Source organism: Stegodyphus dumicola, chromosome 6 (genome assembly GCF_044657685.1).
Source record: "Stegodyphus dumicola isolate Sdum_Otavi_A_Nest chromosome 6, ASM4465768v1".
Classification (NCBI taxonomy): Eukaryota; Metazoa; Arthropoda; class Arachnida; order Araneae; family Eresidae; genus Stegodyphus; species Stegodyphus dumicola.
The window spans coordinates 187,344,890-187,360,522 of NC_140773.1; positions in this window are offsets into that span (position 1 = coordinate 187,344,890).

Here is a 15,633-nt window from a genome sequence, read left to right on the forward strand (position 1 = left end):
ATTTTGTCTGAATGTAAATAATTTTTGTTAAACTATATATAAAATTGTAGTATTTTTTAGCATAATGTAACAAGAAAATCTAAAGAGGTGAAGCTTTGCGGGAAAGGTAAGAATACAGGATCAAGTTTATATAATATTGAGTAAAGGCTATCTCGTTAAATTGGTGAGATATAGCCTAGGTAGGGACTGTTTTGGAGACTAATTTTTGTCTCCAAATGGTCGCCAGATCCCTGTATAACCGTAATGGGTATTGTAAGAGATAACTCTAATTGATCATATATGTAGCTGGAGCCCTATCCGGCCCTACTATAAAAAATTTTGAGAAGTGGAGGGTACTGGCGATTTTTCGGCGGCCAAAGGAAAAGTATATAAGACCAGAAAGAGCATCAGTTTCTGAGTAGTAGTTTAGTTCAGCATGAATTCGGAGTATTGAGATATCTCCGTGTGAGATTTGCTCTTTAGATGCGCTTCGCATTGCATTGTGTTTGATATTCTTAGTAGTCTGAAGTGTAACTACTGATTGTTCCCTGTGATACTGAGAAGAGCTGTACAAGTATTTTGTGGAAAGTTTTAGAATTGCTAAGTGTTCCTTTTTATAAGACAAATTTTATCAAGCTATTGTAACGTCAGTACACCCGTGTCGGGTGAAAGAAAGACAGGTTGTCTTTTAAATTATTTATTTGATAAACTAAAATAGATTTCTTGTTTAAAACATAAAAATAAACTGATCATTACAGCCCTAAATCATACAATATCCGCTAACGCAGATTGGACGCAAAAGAGCGTCCTTTTTACTGTAGTTACAGCATAAAAAAACTATTGTTCTACAGAAACCACTGGCGTGGTTTAGAACGTAAAAGATGCGTCCTGTCACCTCAAAATCACATGAAGAACTCCTACACAAAGATTTCACTCGTTTTGTTGTCTGCGAAGAGAAACATAATTAGTTCCTTGTGTCCGGAAACTCTCAGGGGGTTTTATCTGCAGTCCTGCTTTTTGCAGGTATGGTCCATTCCGTCCGCGAACAAACAGGAAGTTATAATTCAGCACCTGTGCCCGCGGGGGGTGCTAGTAGCTGTAACGTCACAACCCCTTTTCTCCCCGGGGGGGGGGGGGGGCAGGGGTTTTCAGAACTCCAATTCCCGGTAGCTACCACAGCATGCTTTCAAAGTAACTAATTAGCAGTTATTAGCATTAATACATTTTACAAGAACACTGAGCAAAGATAATATAACTAGAACTATACTGAGGCCAGTAAAAAAACAAATATATAATCAACATAATACTGAGAAATAAACTTAATTATACACATACAAATAAAGAACGAATAATTTTCTGAAAAATGGAACATACATTCCTAAGTTTAATATTAATTATATATCTAGCCAGGCTGAAAAGGGAAACCTTGCAGATTTTTAATTTTCCGTTTGTGATAAACTCTCAATGGTAACCCAACACCTGGATGAGAACTACTACATTTGACCTCAAAACAAGCATGTACATTTAATTTGGCTTTAACATAAGAAAAAAACCACTTCATTACAAGTTGGATTTACATCATTCATGAAGTAGCTGTATTTAATCCCCTTTGACCGTTCAGTATCAGGCACAAGTATAGATAAATGATAAACTGGGGATTCTTCTACTTTCCTTGATAAATTTACACTACTAGGTGTCTTGGGCAATTCTCCTACGGAATTTCTAGGCATTCGCAAACCCCGAACCGAAAAGGTAATTCTTAACTTGTACACCTTTCCCAAAGAGTTACTGTGATCGTTTAACGCGACTAAGTCACAAGATGGCTTTACAACGTCACTTTTCTTTTGTAGGTCCGCTATAAAAAATATTTTATTGTAGGCAGTGATAGTTCATTCACTTTCGTTTCAGGCAGAAAGAAATTGGTTTCCTCTATCCTTTGTGTTTGAGACAAGACTTTACCGCTTTCTATAATGAGGGGAGAAACTTCGCTTGAGGGTTGGAGTTCGCCGCGTTCAGACTCCAGTGGACAACCTTTCCCCATTTCATTCTTTGATTGACTCGGAGCTCGAATACATGTTTTCACCTGAAAGTAAAGTTTATCGTGTTGATCTACGGCTAATTTTTCGGCGGTTCTGTTTCCTAACAGATAATGTTCCAATTCATTTCGAGTGACCGCTGCTTTTGTCGTTACTTGGCCAAAAGTTCCTTCTATTGTAACGTTTGCTAATGGTACACAAATTGGGGCCTCATCAAACGGGTGTTTGACCCAAACAGTCTCGCCCGTCAGCATCGAACGAGGGAGATATTTCTTGCAAATTACGTCAATGCATGACCCGGTATCTCTCAAAACTGGAAGATCAAAACCGTTCACTTTAGCCATCGTTAGATACGGGGCTAAACAATCTTCTTCAATCTCCTGAACTCTATTTACAATAAACGGAGTTTTGAGATCCTTTTTAATTTCCGGACATTGAGGCCTTAAGTGTTGGGTGCAACCGCAGGAATAACACTTAAAGGGTTTAAGGACATCAAATTGGCGTTCTTTCTGATTTCTGAAAGTTTCTTTTTTCTAGGGCGCATATCTCGTTTTCCCTCCGGACTGATGATACTTTTGCGGAGTACTCGAATGTAAATTATTTGTATTTCCCCTTTGTGACTCCGAACTATGAACAGGAGAGATCTTCTTCCGGGGTTCACGCACATTTTCATATTCTTCTAGCATTTCCGCTAATTTCTCTGGAGTCGTTATCTTCCACCATTCGTCAATAAAATGTTGCCGCAGTTCGGCATTTACACGACGCTTCATTTGGTCCGTTATCATGAGATCCTTTAAAAGTTCAAAACCCGTAACTTCCAAACCTGCAATCCATTCTTCAAAATAATTCCTTAATTCAAAGGCAAAATCTCTCCAAGTGGTTTGGGGGTGTTTCTGAGATTGCACGAATTCGATGCGAAATTTTTCTGGACTAAGTTTGAACCTTTTAAGCAGTATCCCTTTTATATAAGCGTAATCATAAGCCTGCTGTTCTGGTTCTCGCATAATCAGCTGAACTATGTCAGTTGGCAAAATTGTCAGTAAAACCGAAACCCATTCTGATTGGTGAAGATTCACACGCTTTGCTTGGCGCTCAAACATGACTAGATACAAACTGATATCGTTCTCTTCTGGATCAAATTTTGGCAACATTTTTTTTAGATCGTATCGGCTTTTTTTTAGTCCATTTTCTTCATTCCCACCATTTCCAGAGTCATTTCCTTTAGCGGCTAGTAAACGTAACTTGGATAATTCAAATTCCATTTCTTCTCTTCTAATTCTATCCTGCCTTTCTTCTTCTCTCCTAATTCTTTCATGCTCCTTTTTTTTCTTCTCTCCTAATTCTTTCTTGCCTTTCTTCTTCTTCTCTCCTAATTCTTTCCTGCCTTTCTTCTTCTTCTCTCCTAATTCTTTCTTGCCTCTCTCCTTTTTCATTCCTAATTCTCTCCTGCTCCTTGATATGTCAGAATTGATATGTCAGAAATGATATGTCAGAATGCCACCTAACATTAAAACCTTCAAGTTACGGTAATTCTACTCCTTTACACAATCTAATATATAAGTTTAATTTAAGCACAACACATTAACATTTCAGATATTAAAAAAAATCTGTTAACACAGGTTTAAATTCTAAATTTTATACTTTCTTATTGTAACATAAAACCCAAAAAGCACATTTCTTTAAGCTTGATAGGAACAAGTTGACTTAAAACAGTTATGTGAATTTACATACTGATTTACAGAAATAAATTAAATTACTTTACTGCCTCAATATAAAAATCCAAGGTACTTACCCGTCTGGATTGGAGAGTTGAAATGGTTGCGATGCAACTTCGCTTCTCACAATTTAAGATTTTATGGACACTGATGATCTAGGCACTATAACGTACACACACAAGATCTGTTGATCTAAATTTTCTCGAACACAAGGGTGATCACCCACAAATCACTTTTTCAATACTCTACACATCACAATGATCTGATGATCTTCGGACAACGATTGTCCCACACGCTCACTGCGGTAAATTTTCTCGAACGCAAAGATGATCGCACAAGTAACACCTTTATCACCGCGCTTAAAGATGAGCTTATTTCAGGAGACTGTCGTTCCTCTTTTCTGGACTGATGTCCGTAACTTCTTCGTGGATTCTATTCCCCACTTCGAAGAGCTGTAAATCACTTTTTCGTACTGATGTTCGTAACTTTTCGTGCTGCACTTCAGAACCTGACGGTCTGTAATATCTGCAAAGCACTGTTGATATCCGGACAATGACTGTCCCACAATCTTGACATGAATTTTTAGAGCCTGACGGTCCTTAATTTCTGCATGGATTTTCTCATCTGAACCGCTGCCACCATTTATTATAGCTGTAACGTCAGTACACCCGTGTCAGGTGAAAGAAAGACAGGTTGTCTTTTAAATTATTTATTTGATAAACTAAAATAGATTTCTTGTTTAAAACATAAAATTAAACTGATCATTACAGCTCTAAATCATACAATATCCGCTAACGCAGATTGGACGCAAAAGAGCGTCCTTTTTACTGTAGTTACAGCATAAAAAACTATTGTTCTACAGAAACCACTGGCGTGGTTTAGAACGTAAAAGATGCGTCCTGTCACCTCAAAATCACATGAAGAACTCCTACACAAAGATTTCACTCGTTTTGTTGTCTGCGAAGAGAAACATAATTAGTTCCTTGTGTCCGGAAACTCTCAGGGGGTTTTATCTGCAGTCCTGCTTTTTGCAGGTATGGTCCATTCCGTCCGCGAACAAACAGGAAGTTATAATTCAGCACCTGTGCCCGCGGGGGCGCTAGTAGCTGTAACTACTGATTGTTCCCTGTGATAATGAGAAGAGCTGTACGAGTATTTTGTGGAAAGTTTTAGAATTGCTAAGTGTTCGTTTTTATAAGACAAATTTTATCAAGCTATCATCAATTCTGTGTGTATTCAATCTATTACGAAACAATATGCACGCAACAATACGTAACGAAATAAACTAATTGGAAACAAATTCATATAAACAGTGTTTGCTCTACAAAGAAACGGTTACAGCCGAAAACATCGCGGACGAAAACGTCGCGGAGAAAACAACGCAAGGCGAAAACGTCGTGCTACAAAACATCGTGGTGCAAAACATCGTCGTCGAAAATTATGCGGTTCAAAAACTTCGCAGTTTAAACACATCATCGTCGAAAATGTCGTGGTAAAAAATAAAGTATTTACAAATCATTGCATAACAATAACATCGCAGACATGCTTTTTCAGGCTTTAATAACTCTAAATGGATATTCCCATAATGATTTGTGAGCGCAATGTGGAAAGAAGGATAATTTTTACTGTCATATTTTTTATTAGCTAATAAATTACTGCTGAGAAAATAAGAAGGAAACTTAAGCATAGAAAATTAATGCAACTTATAGCACTTAATAGAATTTTAAACCGACATAGTTAACAAACAAAGGCCATTATTAATAATTTTTTATAATGTTTTTACTGGTAATGTTTCATAAAAAGTATAATCTATAAGTTGCATTAAGTACGTCCCAGCTGTACGTAATGGTGAGATACTTAGCGATCGACTTACTATAAGCCTCCACTTAGCGATCGACTTACAATAAGCACATCTATTATTCTGGAAAAATTTATTATATGAAATAGATTTTTACATCGTATGGTATAGGGTAAAGCAGTCTTTGCATAACCCAATGTTACACATTGGGGAACTCATATTTGTTCTTTTCTCTACGTTCATTTGTGTACAACGAGCACAGCGAGCTTCTTGATTTTCCAGCTATTGGAAGATGATCTCAAACATTCAGGAGATAGTTAGAAATCTTCGACCTAGCAGTAATTTTTAAACTTCTAGCGAGATATCTGTGTCCCGTTAGTAGGCAACGATTAAAGCAACGATATTGTCAATAAAAAAGGAACAAACCGTCAAAGTTCGACTTCAAGGAGAAACATTGTTCGAAATACATTGTAAGGATTATTTTAATTTTATTAACAGTTAAATTTTGAGTTAAACTTCCTTTCCTATCAATTCTTAATTTTAACTTACCACTTCTGGCCAGAACGTAGTTTTAGAGACACGTCTGAATGCTAATGAAGAAGAGCGGTATATAACCGCGAAGTCTAGTCTTAGTGAGTGAGAGAGATACAGATATTCTGGCTGCACGCGTTCGCCTTTTTAGGCTACTCTCTCGTAAGCTATTATTACGCTCGGCCGTTTTTTAGACCCTTGATAGTTTCGAAGTCAATTACCGTTAAGGGACCAACTCTATTAGAATTTTGATAGCTTCGGCTATATCTCTTTAGTTAAGATTAGTTTAGTTTAATTCTTAATTTGTTCAGCCCAAGTGTCGGCTTTATTGTACAACTCCAAGACAGAGTTTTGTTAAACTTCATTTGAAAAAAAAAAGGCTTATTTCACCCTTCTTACTTGTTGTTTCCTCTACATGAACTCAAGCAATTATTAGCTTACTAGTTCTTAAGATTCTTCACTTTCAACTGTAATTTAAAATTACACAGTGGGGAATCCTACGACATATCCAGGAATAAAGCGGAATGTTTAGAATGAATGCAAAGGTAAGAACTTCAATTTTACAGTTCTTATTTAAAAATCTTCGAAATCAAAGTAGATTTGCATAATTATTAAAATGTTCCCTGCCAACTGTAAACAAACTGATTAATGTTGATTTGAATCTTAAAAAGGAGAAAAAACACAATGTACATCATCCTTCTCCACCACAAATCGACGAAAGCAGAAAGAGCTGCAGAACTCTTTATGAAAAACAATTATTCGGACAAAAATGGAAAAATGTTGTCGCAATAGACGGATCTTGGTTATATTTAAATGACGGTAATAAAAAGAGATCCATTTATTATCATTAAAGGGAAGCAAAAATCTTAGAACATGGTTCAAAGAATCTAAAGAAAGGTTTTCCAAAGGGATTTATGATTGTTGCTGGTTTTTGATATAAAGGCAAATAAAAATTAAAGAGAATGCAGAAAACTGTTAATGTCAACTCTACATATTATCAGGAACACATTTTATACCTAATTTTCAAATATGAAATACTTTCTATTTACCTACAGTGACATTAATCAGTAGAACTGCATCAAGACAAAGCAACCAGACACACGTCAAAATCCACGGTTAATTTCCTGGACAAAATTGAACAAGAAACGTGTATCAAGGCCATACCCGTCACTCCATATCTATACTAAATGCTCTGATGTATCATCCACAGATTTTTGCAGTTTTGGACTTTTAAAAAGCGAATTGTCCAGACTTCGACCTACAACCCTCGTTGGACTTTGGAATGCTGTTCAAGAGGAATGGGACGAAATACCTCTTCCGTTACTAAAAAAGCTTTATTCTCTAGTAAATTACAGTGTAGAAAGACAGCAAAGAATAAGGGTTACAAATAAAACATTAAAAACACAAAAATTTTATGTAAAATATTTCTGTAAATGCAATGAAAATCGTCTAAAAATGTGCGAACAGCCTTAGCAATCATCATTCAGAAACCTATTATATTAAAAAGTTATTTCTAAACTTCGAAGAAATGCAATTACAAGATATAGTGATATTTATGGGAGATGGAGTGTCCATCCATACCATTTTTATGAAATTTTTCACTTTTGTAGGAAATGAAGAAGTCGTAAGCTCTTGCTTTCGGTAAGAATGATCATCTTCAGTCCTGAAACAGTGTGATTTTTTATTATAGAGCGAACTGAGGCCATTGGTACATAAAGATTATTCTTCGTCATTATCAAGTTAAAAGACATTATGTGATGACCAGTGTCAACTCATTCCTCTACAAATGATTTCTTTGGTGTCCATAATGTTTGGACTGTTTACAGGAAAAGATTTTAAAAAGATACTTGTTTCAATTTGTGTTCAGCTGCAGGTGAAATGCCACGTGATGGTATAGGGTAAAGCAGTCTTTGCATAACCCAATGTTACACATTGGGGAACTCATATTTGTTCTTTTCTCTACATTCATTTGTGTACAACGAGCACAGCGAGCTTCTTGATTTTCCAGCTATTGGAAGATGATCTCAAACATGCAGGTGAAATGCCACGTGATGGTATAGGGTAAAGCAGTCTTTGCATAACCCAATGTTACACATTGGGGAACTCATATTTGTTATTTTCTCTACGTTCATTTGTGTAAAGAAAGAAACGTGTAAAACAAGAAACGTGTATCAAGGCCATAAACGTCACTTCATATATATACTAAATGCTCTGATGTATCATCCACAGATTTTTGCAGTTTTGGACTTTTAAAAAGCGAATTGTCCAGACTTCGACCTACAATCTCGTTGGACTTTGGAATGCTGTTCAAGAGGAATGGGACGAAATACCTCTTCCGCTACTAAAAGAGCTTTATTCTCTAGTAAATTACGGTGTAGAAAGACAGCGAAGAATAAGGGTTACAAAGAAAACATTAAAAACACAAAAATTTTATGTAAAATATTTCTGTAAAATGTCGCGTAAGTCAGTTTCATAAAAATGTATAATTTTAATTATTTCTTGGATAATATTTCTTGGATAATTTCTTTTATTATACACGGAAAAATCAAAGTATTACATTTTAAAAATATGTTTATTGATGTTATGATCTTCCATTTCAATACAAATTGTAGTTATAATCATTGGTTTTATTTTTACTTCCTCTGTTTTTCAGATTTTATTTCGATTTAAACATCTGCATTTTTTAGTGATCGAAGATAATTAGGCATTTCTTCATAAATATTAACGTAAGTTTTTTAACAAAGAGCTAAGGTAACAAAATCCTGGATGTTACGATGCAATTAAAATCACAAATGGGAATCTACGTTCAGAGCAAAAATGTAATAAATTAGGTTTCATAACAAAAAAGGAAAGAAATTAAAAATTTGGAAATTTATAATATTTTTCATTGGGTCTAGAGACTGTACGATATCGATTTCATCCCGATAATAAGAGCCATATTTCTAAGTGCTGTAATGAACTGTCCATGTCAAAATTTATAAGAGAAGAAAAAAATATTTCTAAATTATTCTTAATTTGTTATCTATTGATCTTTTAATTTCATAAAAATTTTATTTTTTCTATGAGAAAGGATTCTATGAGGAAGGATTTCTATGAGAGGGGGCATATTTATCCATCACTTTTATTTTTTTTAAGTTTTATGTTAGTATTTTCCAAAATAAGACTCTGAGAATTCTATCCAGGATTCTTCAAGAATCACTAATTCACGAAGACTTAAAAATTACTTGAACTTAGATTCAAGGCTTTACGGTTGACTGTGATAGTTATTATCCTAATGCCCTTAATGGTAAGGTTAATTGTAAAAAATATTAAACTGTAAAGAAATATTTCGAAGACTAATAAATTGTAAAAATCTATTAAATTTAAAAATAATTATAATAACCAAAATTAGAATAACAAATAATTTTTAAGAATAATAAATTATAAAAATAACAATTGCAAAAAAGCTATTAATTATAAAAAATAATGAATAATGTAGAATAATAAATGGGTTACAGGCGAAAACATCGCGAACGAAAACATCCCGGAGAAAACAACGAAAGGTGAAAACGACGTCGGGCAATGCAGAGTGGAAAAAAGGAAAGCAAGGAGAAAACATGACAGTTCTAAAACATCGTGAAAGAAAAAAAAGCAAGGACAAACCATAGAAGTTCTAAAACATTGTCGTCGAAAATAAAATGGTTAAAAAATTTGCAATTTATAAAAAACATCGTCGTCGAAAATATCATAATCTCTACATATAATAAAAGAAAGAGTCTGTGTGTCTTTCTTTCGTGCTGCGCGTAAGCTAATAGACCCAAGGCTACGATATTTGGTATGTAGGTGCATCTAGGCATGAGCTAGTGCACCTCGAAGCATTTTTTTTTCAAAATTCGAATCATATTTTTTTTTTTTAATTTTATCTTTACGAATTTATCCTATCATTTTGAATGGTTTTATTCTTTTAAAAATGTAGTGTTGGCAACAGTTTTTTATTCACTACTTTGGATGCTGGACTGCTGACTATTTTCTCTTGAAAATATGAGATTTGTTGCTTATCTCATTGTCATTTTTATATTATGTTTTAATAATATATAATTTTAATTATATAAAAAGTTTTGCATGACTGTTTTAGGAAACAAAGTTCTTAACTTCCTTTATACCATTTGAATTCTTAAGATTTTGCAACGGGAAGTTGGTTAATTTATTTGTTAGGATAATTAATATTTGTAATAAGGGATATTGCTTATTTCATTGTAATTTTGTTATATGTAATACATTTAAAAAAATTGTTTTTTTTTTGTGAAGTTATTCTGCAGAGTAAAATTTTGTGCAGTTTATAAATTTAACGTTTGGTGTTCCCTTTAAGCATTTTTACGCTACATTTAAAAGCCAGACGAAGGCTGGTCGTCTAGCTGCTACTAAAAAATAAAATCATCGTATGACGATAAGACAGACATGCATTTTTCAGGCTGTAACAGTTGTAAATGCATATTTGCATAATGATTTGTGAGCCAAGGATGGAATGACGAAATTTTTAGTTTAAAATTTTTGAAATTAACTAATAAATTTCTCCTGAAAAATTAAGAAGGAAACACAAGTATTCTGTAAAGACCTTATTTTATTCTAACCAATTATTTTTATTTTAAAAAACTTGCCTTTCTTTTCTGATTTCAGTTTCGTGCCAGAATGCAAATTTAATGACGTATATGTAAATCGAAGTGAGTTCGAGTTCGGAAACAGTATTTAAGCAACAGTTTTAAGATTTCGCAGTAGGAGAGTTAGTTCTAAATTTATAATGCGTGGTTGATTTAGTAACCTCGTAGCTGAATTTTTGGTGATGGCCATTTTCTTTCGATTATATTGATATTCTAGCCTCGGCTTTGCTGTGTGCATCAGATTTAGTGGTTTAGATAGAGTAACAGTCGTGTAGCTAAGCCTTAATTTATTGTGATTGTACGTACCATTTTCTATTCAAGTTACTTAGCCACAAGTGGTGGTGAAATTATGAGCACTATGTGAGTGCAGTTTCCTTTCCGTTTAGTTAAAATAAAAGGTTTGTTATAACCTTCGTCTGCAGTCTTCTGTTCTTTCAAGACCTAGCGAGAGTTCGCTACTCCGTCTTTCAGTAGGATCTACAGTTTATGATCTCAAAACACACTAGAAGACACTACAATTAAAAAACTGAAAATGAGTAGACAATTAACGCTACTTACAGCAGTTAACAGAATTTTATAATTTGATAATTAGTTAAACAATTTTAGTAGACGTAACCACATGTATTTACTCCTCTGCCATTTTCTAATCTTTCTTAGACTACATTTTTCATGAAAAATTACCAATAACACTTTATAAAATAGATTCATTAATTAATGACCTTTATTAGTTAACTATATAAGTTTTAAATTTTTTTAAATGCTATACGTAGCATTATTTTTCTACTCATTTTCAGTTTTTGTATGCTTAAATATGCTTCTTATTTTTTTCAGCAAAAATTTATTAGTTTATCAGGTTCAATGTTCCGCCTTACTTGCTTTGGGAACATTCAAAAACCTGACTCGGAACAGGGAGCTTACTAAAGCTATGTTCAACAAATGTGGGAAGTAGACAAGATACACAGGAAGGGTATACGAAACCCTTTATTTTTCACTCTTTACAATGATTTCCGGACTTCGGAATACAGAGACCAACCACTTGTGGTCTGAACGTAAGAATATAAAAATATTAACTAAACTCTAACTTAACTTTGGAATAATAAACAAGGGATAATAAACAAGCCTCCGAGAAGATTGGTCGTATATTAACAGGAAGCCGTATGTAGTACAGAGAACTGTTAACACTACGATACGTTTAAAATTATCAAGAAGATTAAACCTCTGGCCTGGAAGGCAACCAGCAACCGAGTAAAACTGCTAAGGCAAGCGGCCTGCTTCTACTAACTCCTTCCTCTTTGCTTGCTTGGCAAAAAGCCACAACTTAAGTACTTGGCGTTCGCAAGACAAATTTACATAAATAAGTTAAAGCTTTTAATTCCGGCCGGAAGTAGAAAATAAGAAGTGATAGTAAAGATTTAAAATAAAATAAACGTTAGTAAAACTTAAGATCCTTACAAGTTATTTAAAATATGAATTATAAAAGCAAAAATATCCCTCATTCCTTCTTGCTCTCACAGACAGTTATGGGAATATGAAAATTTTAAAGCATGAAATCATGATGCGATGATTTGTAGCTGCTTTGTTTTTTGTCGCGATATTTTCGACGATGATGCTTTTAAACTGCGAAGTTTTTGAACCACTTTTATTTTCAATAACGATGTTTTATACCACAATGTTTCAGAACTGCAATGTACTCTCCTTGTTTTCTTTTACGTTGATGCTTTCGCCTTGCGTTCGCGATGTTTTCTTATGCGATATACTTACCGTGAGGTTTTCGGTCAGCACCATTTTATAATCATCTTTTATTGGCCTCAGTACCAACATACTTCATGTATAGGACGACTTTCATTTTTTAGTAGCATTTTACAAGAAATAAAAGGTTCTACATATAAGATGGCCTCATCAGTTTGAGCTTAAAAGGTTGTTCAAGGAAACTAAACCATCAATATATTATTTTAAATTTCCGTAAATATTTAAATTCATTTGAGAGCACTTTTGTGTTTCTGGGTTTATACAATGTAATAAGTTATTTTATTTTTTAATTTTTTGCTTTCAGGGTAATAATTTTAGTTGATTTGGTATGTAACTGAATTTGTGGTCACATGCTTTGTGTGTCTGAATTCTGAGAAGAACAATGTTTAAATTGTAAAAATGGCTCTAGTAGAATACGAGATACACTCCTTGCGTGTCTTGACGACTAAATTGTGGGGGGGGGGAACCGAAAAGTTTTGCCAATTTGATGACTTTCTGAAAAATTTGAGAAAGACGTTTTCGAAGCCCAACAATCGATTTTCCCTAAAGCTTCTGGAAGCACCATACTCGTGTTTGTGCTGTACTACATAACTATGGCTCCAAGGAGCAGAATGAGTTAGTTATCTATCAGACGCGATGATTAGCGGTCAGAGTTAGTTGAACTACATTTTAAGAATTTATGACAATTCTAATGCGATGAATAGAAATTGCTTAACACCTGTGTTTTGAGTTATTTGCAGCTTCTTATTTTGCTATGCGTGCCTCAGTTTTGTAATAAACTGCAGTTTCTTCCTATTTATCCGGAGTGATTGCTCAAAGAGACAGCCACGAATCCGAAGACCACACCAATATGATGTTTTCAGTTAAAATTAGCTGAATGTTCAGTCTAAAATTTAAAATTAACTAGAAAATCACTATAACGTATTTTTAAATTATTCATACACATGTAAGACAAAGTTCATCTTACAGTTAGGGCAACCCAATAGCATATTTATTTAATTTTACGTAGTTATATCCAAATCTCTACGTATTTAAAATGTTTTTAAATAGTTATCATTCTTCAGATACTTGTTGGAATGCAAAACACTAAAAAGATAACAGAAAATTAGCGAAATGGTTCTTGAGTACCCTAAGATGTATTTTAAATAAATCTGCTTTGCTATTTTTGTTCAAAATCTCATTTTGCCATTTTGCACTAAGTTACACTAAACGCTTTCAACTAATCTTCAACAGAGTATTTATTTTCATCAAAATGACTGTTATTAAGACAAATTTAACTGAAGCTCGTATTCAGCTGAATAGTCAGTCTTTTACGTCTTGTTGAAAACAATGCAATAGCATTTAATTGTCAACGCATTTAATTGCCGAATGGATTGCCTTTCATGCATGTAACTAGGTCCCAGATGACTTCAACTTCGCAATGCACTAATTATATTTAATATTCAAACGATTGAAGAGGATTCGCTTTAAATTGAGAAATATTTCCGCGAGTTTTCTAATTTTAAAAGGAATATGAGAATGGATGAAGATTTACTTCTGAAATGTAGTCAGTTGTTTTGCTTTCGCTAATTGTCCCAACTCGTTTGATTTGCAATATACGATTTAAGCATGTAAGAGAACGTTATTGAGTGTTGGCCTTAAAATGTCATTTTTAAAAGGGTAGAATGACAACAGAGATTTAAATATGCAAGAGAATATTATTGATTCCTAGACTAATTTTAAATTAATTTAATTAATTCTTAAAGGTAGGATGGCAACAAGCGTGTAATTATGCAAGGGGATGTTACTGAAAAGTGGAATTGTAATTTGTTATTCGTAATGTGACACTGTAACAGTGTAATTTTTGAATTGGTATGAGGATACTAGAAATTTTGTTATGCAAGAGAAAATTATTAGATGTTGGCTTTTTGTGGTTAGTTCTGAAATTGTAGAACGACAGCAGAAATTCAAGTTATGTGAAAAGAAGTTTGGAAAGTTGAAATTTTGGTGTAATTTCTGAAGTTAAAGTATAGTCACAGAAATAAGAGCTAGACAATTAAAGATACATCATGGTGTTATTTAATTAAATATATTTTAGACTGGTACTACAAGTTTAGGAATTCATAAAACTTTTGACAAAAAAATTTACAAATGCTAGGTAACAGCTGGTTACAATACAATTTAGCCTCTTTTTTAAAAACTTTAATATTGCCTGCTATTCTATTATAATACTGGCTGCTATCCAGCGAAATAGTTACGATATTGTAAAATAAAACTGTAGAAAAGACTTTTATTAATGGAAAAATAATGAAATCATGTGCAAATAATAATAATAAAAATTTTTTAAAAATGCGATCTGAACGCATTAACGCTTAGTTTAAAACTTGAAGATTTTTCCATTACGTTTTCCTTCAAATATTAGTATAACTACTACTACTACTAATAATAATAATAAATAATTAATAAATAAATATATGAATATAATCTCTTTTAACATTTAAAAAAATTACATTTAGAAGAACGCAGGCAGATTTCGAATAAACGCTTAAGACATTTTTAATGTAAACAACTACATATTTAAAGCCGCCCTAACGGTATAGTAGTTAGGAAAGCCTGACTGCGATACCGAAGGTCCCGGGTTCATATCCCGGAGAAGACATGGATGTAGAGAGTGTCTGTCCCTTCATAGGAGGCAAAAGTGGCCCAAATATTAGGTGCTTCCATAATAAAGTAACCACCAAATCTGGCCTTTAGGAGTAGCCAATGCCGGCATAGGCAAGCGCCCGCCATTTCTTATATTAAATTATATAGTTATATTATTATTATTATATATAAAATTATATTATATTAAATCGCGTTATATTAAATTGCAAAATATTTTCACATACGTTGCCCTTAAGTAGATGATCGAAACAATCGAAATCGATAGATCTCACAGCAGCAATTCAATTACGTGATGCTGTTTAAAAGAACTACAAATATTGCATGATAATGCCGAAAAATAATTTAGTGCAGTTTATATCCAGAGTAGGCCGGGGTTATGAAGCAAATAAATGAAGAAGAATTAGAAAATTCTCTTCCGCTATTGGAAGTAACCCTGCGACACGAGCCAGTTTTGTTTACCTAAGCTACTTTCACCTTTCCACCCCTATAAACCCCAGACAAACATTTCATCTTTCATTAGTTGGCTTTGGAATTCGGTGACGAGT